The following is a 19,097-nucleotide window of genomic DNA, read 5'->3' as shown; positions in this document are numbered from 1 at the left end:
CATCAGTATCGATAGTACTTCAATCAGTATCGATACTGTTCATCCAATTCATACATTTTTCCTTCAATTTACCCTTATAATATCGGTATTGTTCTTCCAGTACCGATACCCGAACCCATATTTTACCTCTTTCCCTTCGAAATTTTCCCACACTTTACCTAAATCTTCAGCTTTTAGCTCCATTTATACCCTCAAACTTATTATCACTTATCCTAGCTAACTTACCTCCATAAATCCCCTTGTAACATCTAAATTTTTCCTAGAACACTTAGAACTAAAATCATACCCATAAATCAAACATGTTCTTAATTCTTTCTAATGGTTCAAATACCTTAATTAAACCTTTGACAAGTCAAATATGCATTTAAAATCCAAAAATTAACCAGATTTCATAATTTTCCTAAAAAAACCCTTTTTTAATACATTATATTTTCTTAATTTATTAACTTCTAATCATCTTTAAGCTTTCCTCAAGCTTCTATATCACTTAAGGTTTCAAAACCAACAAAAAAATAACATGAAATAACCACTTGAAACATATCTCACCTTAGAAATGGAGTCATGGGGAAGAGAAAGAGAAGAAAAGAGAACCAAGCTTCCATATTTTTCTTTCTTTCTCCCATACCTCATATGCTAAACATATTTAAAAATAAATATTGAATTCATTTTCTGCTAAAAGACCATAATGCCCTTTCTATTCTACCATCTTTGATAATAAGTCCTAAACACAATTTTCAAAATCAGTCCTTGAACTTTTTGATTTATTCAAATTAAACCAAATTTTTTTAAATCCTTACATTTTAGTCACTGACCCGATGTTTGGGGTATTACAATTCTCCACTTAAGAAAATGAGTCCTTAAATTTTCACTGTACAAAGATATGAGGAAACTGTCTTTTCATATTTTCTTCATGTTCCCATGTCTCATCTTCCACTTTATAATTTCTCCAGAGAACTTTAATTAACAGAGATCCAAGATGTGCGAAGAGTCTGATCGATATCTCCTGAGCATCGACACATGAAAAAAATTGTGAATCTTCTCCATTTCTGGTGGCAATGCTAACTTATATGCCACTGGTCCAACTCTTGTTAAGATCTCATAAGGTCCAATGAATCTTGGACTGAGCTTTCCTTTGCATCCAAAACGGAGAATCTTCTTCCAGGGCTATACTTTGAGAAACAATTTGTCACCTACTTGGAATTTAATTTCCTTTCTCTTCAAATCCACATAGGACTTCTGTCGATCAACAACTATTTTAAGATTATCTTGAATAATCTTCACTTTTTCTTCGACTTCTTTGATCAGATCTGGCTTCACTAAGTCTCTATCTTTTAATTCAAACCAATTTAATGGTGTTCGATATTTTATTCCGAAAGCTTCATAGGGCACCATCTTGATACTCGATTGATAACTATTATTATAAGCAAACTCTACGAGCGACATATATTATCTTGAATAGTCGTGCTAAAGTTCAATCGGGTACCCAATGATCCATGTAAAGATTTCCAAAATCTCGAAGCGAATCTTGGATCTCTGTCAGAAACTATGGAAACTGGTACTCCATGTAGTTGAACTATCTCCTTGATATATAGTTCTGCATACTCTTATCCATTGAAAAATCAGTTCAAATAGGAATAAAATGTGCGGTCTTTGTCAATCGATCCACAATTACCCAAACTGAATATTTTTTGTTTGGTGTCAAAGGTAAACATGTTACGAAATCCATTGTAACTCTTTCCCATTTTCATTGAGGAATGGAGATCGGTTATAATAGTCCTAAAGGCACTTGATGTTCAACTTTCACTTATTGGAACGTTAGACACTTTGCAACAAACTCTGTAATAGCTCTTTTCATTTCTAGCCACCAGTATTGCCCTTTTAGATCTCGATACATCTTGTTCCCTCCTGGATGCATGGTCAACGGACTACAATGAGCTTCTAATAGTATATATTTCTTCAACTCTTCATCATTTGGAACACAAACTTTTAATGAGATAGGTTTTCAAAGCATTCTTATTTTTCTCTTGCTCTTTTCTAAGTTGTGTCTGAAAAAAATTATATATTTCGTTGGACAAAAGTTCTATATCTAGTTTGACTACTAGCATCTCTCTCTTAAAACAATTGTAGCTCCATTGTGTATTGTGTATAGCATAATGTCTGCATAATGTGTCATAATCATTTTTCTTGTATTTGTAGTAAATGTCCATATAAATTTATATTCTATTTGTGCCAAAAAATCATCTAGTTGGATATGCTTGCAGAAAAAGGAAAATGGAAAACGAAGGAAAGAGGATCATAATTCAGCAAGGAAAAGTAAAGATAGAAGGGTATTTTTTTGGTTGAATCTTCATGCTAGTACAATTCATATGTGCAATGTACTTCTGCAATGCTTTATATTTCATGATTGTTCCTTGAAGTATGTCTTAGAAGAAAGTTCTTTCCCTATGATCGTTTCTTGGACAAAATTGCCTAGATTGTTTGGTAACTTTAGTGGTTTATTAGTCACTCTATGAATTCCAAATCAGTTTTCTGTGGTCACTGAGCTATTACATGTGATTGAATATAGCATGTTTTTTTTCATTCTTGACACGACAATTGCTTCAAATGTCTACATATTTCGCACACCACTCTTGCGGTTATTACATGGCTTATCATCCTCCATTTCACATGCATATTGAAATTCCTAAAATAAGGGTGTGCCTTGAAAGATTCAAGCAGGAGGCAACCATATAATAAATCAAGGTTACATAACTAGGTGTTCTATATAACACAATTATGTAATTGTTCACTGTGCCTCAGGTATTAACTATCAGATAAATAAAGCATGAAGTTTGGGGCATAACTAGATATGGTTAAAAATTGAAACTTCTACGGAGAAGGGCTACTCCATAGTACGTTCAACCTAGATAGATCTTTTTCACGAGATTCCACACCAATTCTTTTGAGGTTTTTAAAGAAATTTCTTGATTGTTTTGTGAGTTTTTCTCCATGCTTTAACCTATTGTTCTTAATTTCAGCTGGTAATGGGAGTGGGAGTGCTCCACCTTCCCATTAAAAGTTTTCTCAGCCCTCTTGTTTATTCATTTCATCTGTTTGTGTCATAGTTTCTTTCTTAGGTAGGTTACTGAAGTTTTTGAAACCTCAAGTGTGTAAGGAAATTATTTCACAGAAAAAGGGTATGACTCTTCGGCAAAGTCTACGCCTCATTTAACAGATCGACCTAATGGTCCTGCATATGTTGTACCAATGATCTCTGTGGACAATGATGATGGCATCCCATATGAAGGTGGTTTGGTTGACATTTGGGTTGGATTTACTTTTTAACCAATATAAAAAAGGTGAAGTACACAAATGGTCCCCTGACTATAGAGTACTACTTTAATGAGTATATGGACTATTAAAAGTTACAAAATGGTCATCCGACTATAGGGCATCGCTTTCTTGAGTCCCTCGACAATTATAAGTTACAAAATGGACACCGACTATTCATATGTTACAGACTCGTCATTTTTCGTTTAAAAATGGACGGTCGTCTGAGCTGGACCTCAACATACTGACTAAGATATGATAGTCGTTTAAGATTATAGGATCAAATTTTATCATATTTCAATCAGTAGGTTAGGTTAATGTCCAGCTCAAACTACTATCAATTTTTTAACGGAAAAGACGAGTTTGAAACATATGAATAGCCGGTGACCATTTTGTAACTTTTAATAGTCAATGGACTAAACAAAGCAATGTCCTATAGTCGGAGGACCATTTTATAACTTTTAATAGTCAGGAGACTCACAAAGCACGCCCTTTAGTCGGGGGCCATTTGTGTACTTTACCCTATAAAAAATTCAGCTGGGCAAAAACTTTGATCTAAACTTTTTACGCTGAAAAGCCTTGTTTTTCTATTAAAAAATTATTAATTTCGATCGAGCTCAAACTGGTTTAGCAATAGCATGGATATTAATTCTTTGCAGCTGACAAGGGTTGGTGACCAAGTTTAGGCTAAACCTTAAGGGTTTAAGAATTACTAATTGATTTTGTTTTAGAAAAAAAGGAAGATAGGAGTTATGAGTAAACCATATTTGAGATGCCAATATAGTAAATTTGCTTTCTCTACACTTTTTTCCTTAAAAGAATTTGAACTTTCTTTTTTCAACCATTGGAGCATAGTTCTAAATTGTGTCCGCAACGCAGCGTAACGCCCGCATCATAACGTTTTTGAAGGTTACCGTGACGTAATATCGGCGCAATGCGATAAGGGAACCACATCACGATTGTTGCGGTCAAAAACTGTTACGTAACACCGCAACACGCTATAAATTGTGCCGCAATACCACAACAAACTTTAAATTATCTAAAATATAAAATTTCATAGATGAAATGTTCTAATTTAATTCTTAAAACTGGATTATAAATATATATATCATTAATAATATCGTAATAGTTATGTTTAAAATTTGTTACTTAAATTTGAATTAATTACATTATTTATTAACATTATTTTAAAATTAAATTAATTTAAATTAAAATTGAATTTTTTAATATATAAAATTGATGTGATTAATTTTAAATTAAATTTTTATATTAATATTAAGTATCATAATTATATGTTTATTTATTATTATATTGGGAAATAATTGATAGACGATGGAGTAAACAACTTCATAATGATTTAAATTCTGCTTGTACGTTATAAAACTTTTAAATTTAAATTGTGGTATCTTATTTAGATATTTATTATACTACTTTTTTATGTAGGATATTTTCTAAATCCACAATTTCTATACGGAGGAAACTCCACAAGTGAAGTGATTCGTGAAACTATGAATGGAGTTAGAAATATCATACAGAGGATAGAACCCAACTTGAATGATCAAATTCTTGCAATGAAACATGTATGTATTTTATATACTTAAATTGTTTGAAAAAAAAGCATAAATTATCATGTTTAAACTACTAATTCATTTATTTTTTGTTGTTGCTATATCGAGACAAAATGGATTCTTTTGGAATTCCATTAGCTCAAGCTGCAATTTTGAAGACTAACCCTAGTAAACAAAAAGAATTTATCCTCTATAATTTTGTAGATAATAAAGATATTTATATAAATACTTTATGAATTATATCTTAATATTTATGTTTTTGTAGCTGAATGGTGGATTAATTATGGAAATTGTGCACCGCAGCTTCAACGCATCGCTGTCAAAGTTTTGAGTCAAACAGTTTCATCTTCAAATTGTGAGTGTAATTGGAGTACTTTTAGTTTGATTCATACAAAGAAGAGAAATAGACTCAAGTATAAAAAAGCTTCAAAAATTAGTTTATGTCCATTATAATATGAGGTTGAATCTGACACATGCAAAGAAAAAGTGCATAAGAATTAGAAATGAGTTTTAACCCGATTAATCTTGAAAATATTTTTGAAGAAGATGGTATACTAAATGCATGAATTGAAGAAAGAAAGAATGCTACACTTGATAGTGAACAAAATTTCTCATGGTTGCCTGAGGAGTTACTTAATGAAACTGATGAAAAAACTCAAAGTGAAGATATGAACAATTCATCTACTTTATCTAATGAGGAAAATGTTCAACTATCGACGTCAAGTTATGATGACGACGATGATGGTGGTGGTTGTGATGATCAAGGTGGTGATAATGAAAGTATGTACCAACAAGAATATGAACACATTTATTCTACTGCTTTTCATGGAGATAAAGGTACGTCCAAATATCCTTACGATGATAATTTAGGTTTGTATAGAACAAATGCATCACAAAATAGAAGAGATGATAATGATAGAACTCATAGGAGGATTGAAGAACACTTTTATGATTCATTTCCAGGTTCAACATCATATAGTTCAGTTACAAATGATAATGAAATTGGTGAATCATCTCATTGTTTTCTTTCTTACCAACTAAATTCATGTTATCCACCTTACCTTGAACAAAATTCAAGTTATGGATTTTTTTGTCATCATTTATCATACAACACCTTACCTCGTGTGGCAGGAAAGTTCACCACTGGTTCTAACGGTTGAGTTCATATCATGGAAATGATTAAGGCTATTACCAAAAATGCAATATGCTTTCCACTAGATTAGACTTAAGTCCAAGGATTAAGTTATGGTTCGGTCAACTCGGGTCGGGTTTTAAACAGGTACTCCATAAACAGAGATGAGTCTAACCTGAATTTTATTGACATGATATCGATGGTTATGAAAGTCACAAAATTAACATGATATGAATTATTAAGGTCTCAAAATTTATATAAAAATATGATTTTGGTACAAGATGACATGGTTTCATAGTTATGTGGTTAGCACTTAGGTATGCTTGTTTCATGAAATTTATTTTATGAAAAATGTTCTTCTCATTTTTTGATGTTTGGTTGATGCAGTCTAGGATGATTAATGTACTTTATTTTTCCAGTTAACATATTTTTTTTTTTACATTTTTATAATTTTTTATAAAACATTTTTTCATGTCAAAGTAAATACCCAAAATACTCTTGTGCCCTTTCTAGTTTGTATAGACACATCTCTTGGGGACGAAGATAACACTTAAAATCTTTATCTTTAATTTTTATTTCAGATTTTTCCTAATTTGTTTAAGATCTACATATATTTTACAAATAAATAATGTATTTTTCATGTTTTTATTTCTTAAAATATTTATGATATTTTAATTTGACATTTGATATTTTTTATTAAAATTTCAAATACAAACAATTTGATATATTCTTTATTATTTACGTTGTAATATTATTTATTATTATAAATTAAATTTATGTTGAGTAAAATATAAATGAATTATTATATATTATACATTTAAAAATAAACTAAATCGAATTAAATTAACAAATGGAATAAAAACTTAATGTTAGTGATGATTTTGAAAAAAAATGGTTGGACGATTAAAATGGAATCACAAGAATATTTAAGTGATTAAATATGTAGTTGTGTATTTTGTAACAGAATTAATAACTTAGACGTAATAATTAAAACTTCAATAAAGTATTTTTCAGTACTTTATGGAAGAATATGCATAAGACAATGGTGCATTTAAGTGGAACCAAAAGGAATCGAACTTATTTAACTAGTAAAGAGATGAACTGTGATTTGCGTGTTCAATTCCAAATTCATTTGTGCTTAAGCTTAAATTCAAATTATAATTACAATAATAATCTTACTCTTCATCTGAAAATTACATAACTTATTATTGACCCCCGCAAATTCAGTTATTTTTAAATGACTTCAAATAATATTGAATTCCATTCAACTTGCTTAATAGCTAGAGTACAACTACCGTTGTTTAAAAGTATAATAAATAAAAACTCGTTTATTTTGGGAGTTGAAGTTGTTAATTTAGTAAAACAAGAACAAAAAATACATCTTTAAGTAGCAGAATACGAAATTTTTTTTCATGAAGCTGGTTTTTTAAGAGTAATGTATGTTTTACCCAACACATCTAAGTTGAATCCGGGAGCAGTTCAAGTCCCTTTCCCTTGTTGAATTTGTTGAAGAAGAGCTGCTGCCAGCTGTAACGTTGTTTGCAAGCGTTTCTGTGGATCGCCTTCGCCTTCCTCCGATATGCTTGTACCTTGCGGTTGCTGACTTCTTTGAGTTGCTTGGTACATTGCAGTGGCTGAATTCGATGTCTGCTGCTGCGGAAACTGTTGCAGTTGAGAAAACTGAGATGTTGAGAGATCCGGAACAGCATGGTTATTTTGTAAACCGAATCCATGTGGTTGTCTTGTCAAGTCGGAGTGGTCCATTGTGCTTGTGTGCCGAAAATTCTCCCCCATCGATGCATCTGCAGCACTCCCAACCTGTCCTTTCTGCCCGATAAGAGAGGACGCTAGTTGTGCTAGTTGTTCTGGTTGAAGGGCATTAACCGGCATAGACAAAGATTTGAATTCAGGCAGAGGGGTAGCTGTTTCCAGATAATGGAATCGCGGAACTTCCACCGATACTAGAGTATGTTTCTTGCTCTGCTCTCGGCATAACCGACTGATGCCCCTGAATTGCTGGATCAAAGCAAGAAACTTGAGGAGCATTTCTGTTGATGGAAACCGGATGCTGCTGATCGTGAGAAGACCAGCCTGTTCCATACATTGTGTTTTGCTGGGATGCGTAATCATGCCTGTGGTCATTATACAAGTCTGATACATTTCCGACCGAATGAACAGACCGGAAAGTGAAACAGGTGGAGCTGGTGTTGTCCCGTTCCCTGGATAGGAGATGTCTTTAATTCCTTGCCTACAGAATTCTGGATAAGTCATAGACGGAAAGTTGTCGATGGCTTTGCAAATGATGTGTCGCCATGAAATGGAAATGGGTTTGAATCGCTTCTTTCATTTGGATGAGCAGAACCGAACAAACCGGAGTGATCTAATCTCAAAATAACACCTGAAATGCTCAGTTTCCCAGGTACTTTCAGTATTTTCTCGGAAAAATCCGATGGTGGTACAAGAAATAAAGTGGTTATATCATCTAATTTAGCAACAGCCGCTCGCTGCTTCTCTCCCAGGTAATTCATGAATTCGTTATAGAATCCCATCTCAGCATCACTTCCCGGAACGAAGAAAACAACCCAAGCACCGGATGCTTGATAATAATGCTTTGCAAGCATGTCTAAACCAGTCCTAGTGGGGTAATCTAAGAATTCAGGCCTGCAGCATCAAGGTAGGGCTAATAAGTTATCTGTACAAGTCCGAAGGATGGGTGGTAAATGGAAATGACGCTATTGGAAAAACTATGCGATGCTTCAAACAAGGTTGAAAATATCCATTCAATTTTCATTAGAAACAAACTTCCGTTTAGAAATCTAAAAATATTAAACAAATATGTAAATAAATACTTTATAGAAATACTTCCACTTCATTTTGTATCGAATTGTTAAATAAATAAATAAAAATTTAATCTATTAAGTAAAAATAAGATATATATTCAGTCAATTTGTGACTTGAAACCATGAACTGAATATAAACAAAACAGAACATAAGAACAAATGCTATGTCAGAGAAAGGACATTTTTCTACTTACAGTGCCATGTCGAGGACTTTTCCGACAGGAAAGCAGCGAGCACGACATACTGGTGTTCCACCCTTGGCTATTGTCCCCTCCCATTTCCACTCTTTAATTGATGGCTGATCCAGCTCCTGCGTGAATCTTTTCCTCTCAACTATATTTGATTGTATAGAACCAGAACCTTCTGGAAAACCATCATAAGATGGCTTCCAGTGACCATTCCTTTCTCCACGAGTTGGAGTAAAACTTGTTGGTCTATCAGGAATTTGTTTATACCATAAAGCTGCAGGCTCAAAGTTCTTACCAAAGGCTTCAGGTTGAGGAATATCAGGAAGCATCCTTGGAAAAACACGTTTTTCTTGTTCAAGATCAGATAAAGAGTACTCAGGCAAATCTTTCTCGGGAGGAAATGTAACGGTTCTCATTTTCTTGGTTCTATGCACCGGATAGTTGTCTTCAGGCATATCCCAAGGTTCTTCATGGAATGCATTTTTCTGAGGTAATTTTGGAGGAAAATTATGGTACCTCATTGGACTTTTACTATGCTCATACATATCTTGGGGGTACTCGAGGATCAGGTTCCCCTTCTCCATACCTCCAGGGTTCATATGTATTTTCACCAGTCCATGAACTACCTTTCCTCTTGAAACTATAGACATCACTATCACCAGAATCATAATTTGACATATAAGGAGATCTGATGCTTGCATCTTCTGGTAAGTCCACAAAACTCCTGTTGAGCAGAAAGTTCTCAGAAGACCCCAAGCGACTATTTGACCTGAAGCGGGGAGAGTTGGGGGCATTCGCTGAGCCCCTTCCACTAGTGGATGACCCACCATCACTTTTTGCAAAACAAATATGCACACGGGGATTACCAAATAACTTCCCCTGAAGAGTTTCTTTTGCCCTGCAAGCGAACGATAAACGCCTAAAGTGAACAAAAGCGTAACTACGTCCTGGAAACACAGTAATCTTCTCTATCTCACCGAATGGGGAGAAAGCCTTTCTCAAAATCACTTCATCAACTTTCAATGAAGCTGGAAATCCTATCCATAGGACCTCACTGGGGTCTCCACTTCTATAATTCCCCATTGATTTGTCAAGGGTAAAATGTTCAGGACTAGCACGACATGCTCTACTGTCCCTTGGAGCGAAAGGTGACCCACTTACTTTAGAACGTTGATCATCTCGACATTGCCAGTAGTCCTCATCACGTGACGTTGTTGGTGACTTATCCTGTAATTAAGAATATCACCAGCTAAGGGGAAAACCAACCCTCACAAAAGCAATCTTATATAATTTTTAATCCAGATAGGTAAATTTTAAAATTAAAAAAAAGGGTAGAGAATTCGAGTGGATGGGTATGGAGGAAGAAATTAAATTGTTCATCTGTACCAGTACAGGAACACCTAACCATTCCCAGTAGTAGCCACCCTATAGGCATGAACTATGATATTGCAAGCTTCCGAAGCTAATGAAAAACAGCCAGCCACCATGCTAATTCTCCTCAAGATCCTACTGCCTCAGTAGTCAAGGTGGAAATGAAAACACCTAAAGAGGCATTGTATTGGAGATTTTGACTAAATTTATTGAATAAGGCGTCCATTTCTGAACATGAGTGAAATGCTCTATAGAATAATCCCCAAGGATTTGTAAACATCATATTAATTTTTTTCCACCCTCATGAACTAATAGTGTTTCATTGTCGAAGGATCAACTACGTAAGACCTCTAAAACCAATAATAACCAAGCCTCTATGAACTTTCACAAAACTTGATGGGAGGAAATTTATTTTCATGATCAGCACTTGCTTCTATTAACTCACATGCATACTCCAAATCTCCTAATAAATAATACAGAAGCAACTAAACTTTTATCATGCAGGCCCCAGTACAGAACTGTGATGCCCACAGTGCTCAGCGTATGGGTTAAAAACATATGTAAGCTAACAACACTTTCCTTTATACAGAAAGTACACCTCCCTGATCTAACAAACAAAATATTCGCACACCCATACACACATCTCATCATAAGTGAAAAATTATGCCATGCATTCACAGCAGAGTAACACATGTAATTGTATTGCAAACTGCAGGTCGTTGCAAACACAACTACACCTTAATGTTTACCGAGAAGACTAACAAAAAAATATAAACCATGTTGTGCAACCGAGGGATGCATCATCATAAGTAGAAAACATCAACCTTGTGAAAATAGATAGGTTTTCATGACTTCTTAGTAAATGTGATCACCGAGATTTGCATAAAAGCAAGTCAATAATAGTTCCCATATCTAATCCTGTAAGCCTTGCTCAAAGAACTCTTATCACAAGATATTTTAATATTGGAGTTTTGAGTTCTGAGAATATTAAATATGGAAAGCAATGGCTTCCATCTCATTGTATAAATCTTGACTGAATATGCACATTGATTTTGTCTATACTTGGAATCGTTTGATCATAATCTTGAAGACATCATATATACATTCAGGACTACCTAGAACTTCTACAACCAGAAACAAAGAGATACAGTTTTAAAGCAATCGGACACTAAAGCTTGCTTGATTTATTTATGCCATCCTGGTTTTGTTGTCCTTTTTCGCGGAATTGAATCTTGAAAAATGAGGCAGGCCAGTAAGAAAATGATTTTGACATTAGAGACCATTTCAGCACTGAAAGCTACTTTTCAGTCATTCTTCGCAATCAACAATTTGAACTTAGACTATGCGATTAGCAATGTGTCCCGAGGCATATCAACCGCACAAGGAAGACAGAGTACATGTCTATCATGTTCCATGATGCACTGGGTAGAGAGTAATTCTGGATTTAGGCTGTTCCGGCTCATATGGAAACAATTCAGAGAAAATACAAAGCTAGCTATCACATCTGATAGAATTTGAGAAACATGTTGCTTTCCAAATTTGGCTACCTTAAGTTACTTATATTGTGAAAATTTAGATTTTTGGAGACTTCGTAGATTATAATGGAAATTTTATGGCTCTTTTTGCTACAGATTGTGCAATCTGCTCCAAAGTTACTGCTATAAATTTATGATAAATCAATGTCAGTGATCTTCCTTCTACAACTTTCCACTTTCTGCTACAGTTCATGATTAAGTTTTTGAAATTTCAACTTAGAATGGTGCTTCTATTCAAAATCTAGTAATCATCAATTCCAGTGTTTTCCTCCATTTCTCTTGGTTCCATGTTTCCTATGGCCCTTGAATCTTGTTAAGGTTACATTATCATCAGTTATTCATTCATGCTTGAATGCAAACCATGGTAAGCTTCAAGATATCATCAGACATGGGAGTAAGATCGTGTAGCACAGAAAGGGCCTAGAATACTTATGATTCACCCAAAAACCTATGTTTATTTTCAAGTGTCTGGCTGTCTGCAGGCGTGAGCATATCCATGGAACATGGAGGTTGAGGAATATTTCATTATGCAATAAAAATGGTGTCTTGGGTAAGTTCTCTATCTTTTCATGAAGAAAATTTGTCAGATAGCTGCACAGGATACAATTCCAGTATCAATAGCATTTATGATGACACTGGTATGTACGCTGTTCTAGGTCAATAAACTTTAACCATCATATTCAAAAGTTTAAATATCAAAAGCTGTTTTTCCCAGGATGATTAACTGCAACAAATTGATCTAAATAGTATTGCAGCAAACATCTATTCATAGTACCTGTTTTGCTTGGCAATAAGCATGAATGAAATGCACAAGATGGCATCAGACTAAGCAACATTGAACGCACGACTAGGTTCCAGAAAGATAGGAGCCAGTGCGCCACAGATTCACTTACGAACTCATTTCCATTCAAGTTACAATTGCATGAATAAAACACCAATTAACTGGTCTGAAATTGATGAAGTTAACAGCTAATCAACTTTTTTAAGTTGCTAAAAGCTATAACCTGACATCATATGGATTGAAACTGTGCAATTTATGCCGAGTGCTTGGAGTGAACAGAGAAAATAACAAAGCAAGGAAGAGAGCTTATTGACAAAAGAACGCATCCCTAGTCATGGAGAACCCTCTTTGAGTTTTATGGTTAAGCAAATATCTTTAGAAATCTGAGTGGTGCAGTGGGAGTGAATAGCACGATTCCACAAACAGCATCATGGATGAAAATGCATTCTACAAGTTGAAATTAAACTAGTGGTCAGAATGAAATATTTACTCTTCTTTTTCGTTTTATGTGATTATTCTTGACATAGCTGAGATTCATGAATCAACCAAGTGAGTGGGCAGAAGGAACTAATTGCCAGGCAAGAAAAGGTTTGTAGGTTGTTTATGTAATTGGGAAGACCACCCTAAGCCTTATCAGACATCTTAACACTAGGTTCTTTGGTTTTTATAAGATGCTATTTAAGGCAAACTTTTCAGATGAAATGGTGCTGTGGTGGAGGATATTAGATCCTTAAAGTTGCTGGTATTGGGAGAAATAAACAAATTGAAATGAGCTTACTCACAAAGAACTGTAAAATTCAAGTGAAATAGAATCTTGATTATGATGTCCCCCTCATATTCCTGATACGATATTTGTTGTTATGGAATGAATCCCCAAGAATATAAGCACTTGAGGTCATTTGGGTTGTGGACCTATAATTTTTCCATTATTACTAAAACAAGTTGAACTTTTGGCATTAAGAACAGAGGCTTTATGATTTACATTTTTTGTTTCCAGAAGCAGTAATGCAAGCAGCTAAAATAATAACAATCAAACAGGGCCTTAAAGCAAAGCCAAGATGATATTCATTTTTCCCATTTCTATCTTAATTTTCAGCTTCTCTTTTGTTTTACATATGGTTGAATTATGTTTATTTTTTAAGATGTTGATTCTTGAACTTATTTTGACTTCCCTGCCAAACATCGGTTACTAAACATGCATATTTTTGGAGATTCAATCAAATTTAAATTAATTCCATAAACAAAAGGTAATATCAGTAAAGGTTCAAGACTAACCGCCTTGGCAAACTCAATCCTAAGCGGATTCCCATCAACAGGAAAACCTTGGAGCTCCCTCATGGCGGAAATAGCTTCTCCATCGTTCATGAAATTAATAAAAGCGTAGCTTCGACCAGGCTGGAATGCCAAGCTCTCTAGCTCCCCAAACTGCAAGAAGTGGTCTGTGAGGTCCGGCTCTAGTATACTGTGTGATAGATTCCCCACCCAAAGGTGCCTCGACGGAGGCGCGTTACTCCGACTCGAGCTTCCAGACGGCGGATGGTCATGCCGCGATCTGTCCCTGCCTCCGCGGCCAGACTGAAAGCAATTCACGGAAACAACAAAACGATGAGAGAGTATCTACGCGAAATATATGAGAAAGGAGATTAGATTGCAGTTGAAAGATAACTGACTATGGCGGGTTTTCGAAGAATTTAGGGTTTATTCCTTCTCGGATCGATTTAGGGTTTGAAAATCAAAGGTGGGTCTGTCAAAGCATGGAATGAATTGTCTTATTTTCTAATTATTAATTGCATAAATTTGATATTTATTTTATGCTGACCTCAAATTTTTGAATATTTTAATTTTATTTGTAAATTATGAATTTAGTTTTAAATTTTTAAATATTTTAATTCTATTCTCAAATTATGAATTTTATTTTAAATTAGTCCCATATTTTTTAACATTATAGTTTCATTCCAAATTATCAGTGTATGTTATTAACATCTTTTGTTAATAAAATCTGATAAATGTAATTAAATGGTTTTCATATAACATATTACTAAATTGAAAATTTTGTAAAATTAATTTTTTATTCGATTCAAGAATTTTCAAGTTTATATAAAAATATTTTTTAATGATAAAAATGTCAAAAATAAATTTAAAAATGTTTTTAAAATTTATATAGTTTTAAAATATTTTTTGAATATGAAACAAGGCTAATTTAAGAGTTTTAAGCCTAGTTTCGAACCCCCTTAGGTGGTTCAAAACCCTTGTGTGTTTGGTTGGGGGAATGTGAGATTCCCATGGGAATGAAATCCACATTCTCCCGTTTGGTTGACCGGGAATATCATTCCCGGTAATCTTATATTATCAATAGTAGATTTTTTGGGTATATTACTTGGAATGTCATTACTTCCCTTTCTTTAGGTATTATTGGATTACCGGTGTTTTGAACTAAAATGTCCTTAAAAAATTTCTTTAAAAAATATCCTTATTCTGTCATTAAATAATAAAAATTCTACAAACGTTAAATTACAAATTTATCCTTAAACTATTTTAGATTTACAAAAAAAAGTTTATAATTAAAATTTTATATGAAGTTCAGGGGTTAAAATAAAATTTTACCCTTTCATTAAACCTTTTTATATTTTCAATTTTGTAAAAAAAATTATATAAATTTTATGAATTTAATTTTTTTAAAGAAAATATATAAATATTTTCCAACTTGTTAAAAAACAAATATATAATAAGGACAATTTGGTCAAATATACATTCCAATAATCTTTTATTCCTTTAACCAAACACGATAATCTTACATTCCTGCTAAACCAACCAAACACAAAATACAACATTCCCAATAGGGAGTAATAATATATTTCAAATAGTAAAAAAATTTCTCTTTTTTACCGGGAATGTTAATCCCTTGCTTTTCTTAGATATTCTTTTATTCCCGTGTGCTAAGGGCTAAAATACATTTTTTTCCCGTTTGCCTCTGTTTCTTCTCCCAAGTGTTCTTTGTTATTGAACTCCACGGCACATATTGGAGGATTCTCGATCAAAAGTTTACCCTTTGCTCTTCTTACTCACTTCATCTGCTTTCAGGTTGCTCATTTTCCTTCAACCTTTGCTCATCTTTATTCCTTTTTGGTTTGGGTGTTTATGCTTTTTTGGATTCCTGTTGAATCCATGTTTTTTTTAAAATTTTTGTTTTGATTTGATTTTTGGACTTTAAATAAAAGTTATAGAATTGAAATTTCCAAGTAATCTGTTTTCCAGTTAACATGTAATTGTGGCCCTTATAAAGAAGAGGACTTCAGACATGACACTTGCCATTGGGGATGGTAATCATCAATCTATTGATTTTTCTTTCTGGTGGTTTGGAGTTTGGACCAATTAAATCCATACTATTGGATGCTTGACAGGTGCCAATGATGTTTCAATGATCCAAATGTCGGATGTCGGGGTTGGAATCAGTGGCCAGGAAGGTAGGCAAGCTGTAATGGCATCAGATTTTGCAATGGGGCAGTTCAGATTCTTAGTCCCTCTTTTGTTGGTCCATGGCCATTGGAATTACAAGAGGATGGGTTACATGATCCTTTACAATTTTTACAGGAATGATGTGTTTGTCCTTGTTTTATTTTGGTGAGTTACTTTTAGATACTTCATTTTTGCATGCATATATTCAATCTAGATTTGGTGTTCGAGCATGTTGGTGGTTTAAGTGAACCTCGATTTTCACCTTAGATTCATCGCATCGTCTGCTACGTATCAGGACAAACAAGGTTCAAGGCAATAATGTCATCTTTGCCTGATTTATATGTGTGTTTTGAAAATTATTATTTACACTTGGTTCAAAATATAAGCTGAAATTTATTTGTGGCCGAGTACTTTTTTATTTTTCTTTGCAGGTATGTGCTATTTACTTGTTTCACTTTGACCACTTCAATCACTGAGTGGAGCAGTGTGTTGTGTTCCTTAATCTATGCATCGTTGCCTACGATTGTGGTCGGTATTCTTGATAAGGACCTGATCCGAAGAACTCTTTTAAAATACCCTCAGCTGTATGGTGTCGGGCAAAGACATGAATGTTACAACAAAAAGCTTTTCTGGTAAGCTCCTTTTATCGTAACTTTCATGCAGCCATTGGGGGATCATAATCGTAACTTTCATTTGTGTTATCGTTATTGATTCTTTACCATTTTTAGTTGGTTACTGGTAAGCTCCTTTTATCGTATATATATTCCAAGGTTTTATTTACTTTAATTGAGAATGTTTTATTTACTTTAATTGATCATGTTGAGAAATATTTCCCCATAAAATTCCTTAAAACATTAAGATTTTTACTTGCCTGCTAAAACAACATACTGTTCTACAAGTATAAATTGATATGTACAGATAGAGGTGGAAAATATAGGATGAACTTTGAATTCGGATAATTTTTTGTTCAAATTTCTTTGGGTTTGAATCATATGGTTTTGGCCTTAGACTTTTAGTCAATTCGGGTCAAATTAGGTTCAGGCAGATTTCATGTTCAAGTTTTTTTTATCCAGATATGTCATACGGATTAACAAGTATGTGTGTGCTCATATGAACATGCATATAAATACATGTACGCATGTATGATGTTTTTATGTAAGCATGATCTTCCCCAGTTGTATATTTATGTACTTAGCAGTCATCTCGAGGCTAGAACATCTCAATTATGACCTTTTGGTTGATTAATTATTCATATAGAGTAAATGGGTCATTGATATATATAATTTCCATTGTATATGATGTTGTGACCCTCGGCACTGCTATGCTTTGATAGGGCCATCTTTGAAATTGCAAAGACATGATTATTCTGGTTGTGTTTGCTTGCCATCATTGTGGCTGCACTAATTCCCCGTTTTATAGTGAAATTTCTTTATCAGTTGTATGTACCTTCCGATTCTCAGATAGCAAGAGAAATGAATTCATTCTTGGACGCTCCTAGGAGATGATATAGGGTGATTTTGTTCTTATTCAATATTTGACTCTTCATTTCGTGTAAACTTATTTCATGTAAACTTATTTAATGAAAATTAAATGAATTGTCATACATCTTATTCAATCTGGAGTTATCATACAACTTATAAACTTATTTCATGTAAAACTTATTTAATGAAAATTAAATGAATACAATTTTATTGCCAATTTTTTTGTAATCCATTTTCTTACTTATTTGAATTATGTTCTTGTAATATAAATTCATGAGATAAATAATAATGATAAAGTATGCAGAATTAAGTAAAAATATAAAAGATAAATAAATAAATAAATTATTGTATATAGAAGATATAATAAATATTATATCTTAGATAACAAAAATAATTTACATCTTTTTATTATTATGAATATATATGAAGAATTTTCACAATGTAAACATTTAGTTAAATGTTGATGTAAAATTTTAATATATTTTTAAATAAATTATGTAAAATTTAATATTAATTAAAATAAAAATAATATATGATATATTTAAATACTCAAGTAATAATATATTATCAACAAATAAAATTTTTATATAAATAATTTTATTTAAATATTTAGAATTGCACTTGTTAAAAAATATAGAACAATGACAATTTGGTAAAATATACATTCTAGTAAGTTTTTATTTCTTCAACCAAACACTGTAATCTTACATTCCTGGCAAACCAACCAAACACAGTAATGTAATATTCCCAATAATCCTATTCCCTGGTAATCTTTTATTCCCACTGGTAATCTTACATTCCATAAACCAAATGCACCCTTAAGGCAATAGCTAAATTTGGCCTTAAGGTTTTGAAACCCTCCTCACTGGTTTCGAAACCCCCTTTTCAACAGTCAAATTTTTTGAAGGAGAGTTTTGAAACCTTTGTGCATGTTTGCATTCAATGTGCAAATTTAATGCTTCAAACGACTCCAAACTCCCTTCAACAACCACAAATGGTTAGAAATCAATGATGGCATATAAAAAGGGACTTCAAATAGCAAATAAGAGACAAGAAAGCTATTCCAACAATCAATTGTCTTTCTTTCTTTGAAAATTATTCTATTCATTGCCAATTTTATTATAGTGTTCTTGGGTATGTGTGAGAGCTTCATTTTGCAAATAATCAACCTTTGTGAGGATATTCAACGTTTTCTCATTTGTAATTACTAATTGGGAAGGGTTGAACACTCAAGATTTAGGGGTATAAGTCTCGGTGTTGTGTAAGGTTACACCTTGTCCTAAAAGGTTAGAACAAATTAGTGAATTTTTTAAATCCTTAGTTAGGAAGCTAAGGTAGTGGATGTAGACTTCATTAAGTAAGTTGAACCACTCTAAATCCCTTGTGTCAATTTCTTATTTCTTTCTTAAGCTTCCAACAAATATTTATAGCCAATT

General features: G+C 33.2%; 1 pseudogene; it reads right to left on the bottom strand.

Moving 5' to 3' along the window:
• Positions 1-7,414: 7,414 nt before the first annotated feature.
• LOC120129696 lies at positions 7,415-15,814 on the bottom strand (annotated as a pseudogene).
• Positions 15,815-19,097: the final 3,283 nt, after the last annotated feature.

Source organism: Hibiscus syriacus, unplaced genomic scaffold, assembly GCF_006381635.1.
Source record: "Hibiscus syriacus cultivar Baekdansim isolate YM2019G1 unplaced genomic scaffold, ASM638163v2 tig00110503_pilon, whole genome shotgun sequence".
Classification (NCBI taxonomy): domain Eukaryota; kingdom Viridiplantae; phylum Streptophyta; class Magnoliopsida; order Malvales; family Malvaceae; genus Hibiscus; species Hibiscus syriacus.
Note: the sequence above shows the minus strand (reverse complement) of the source record. Positions and strands in the feature narration are given on the sequence as shown.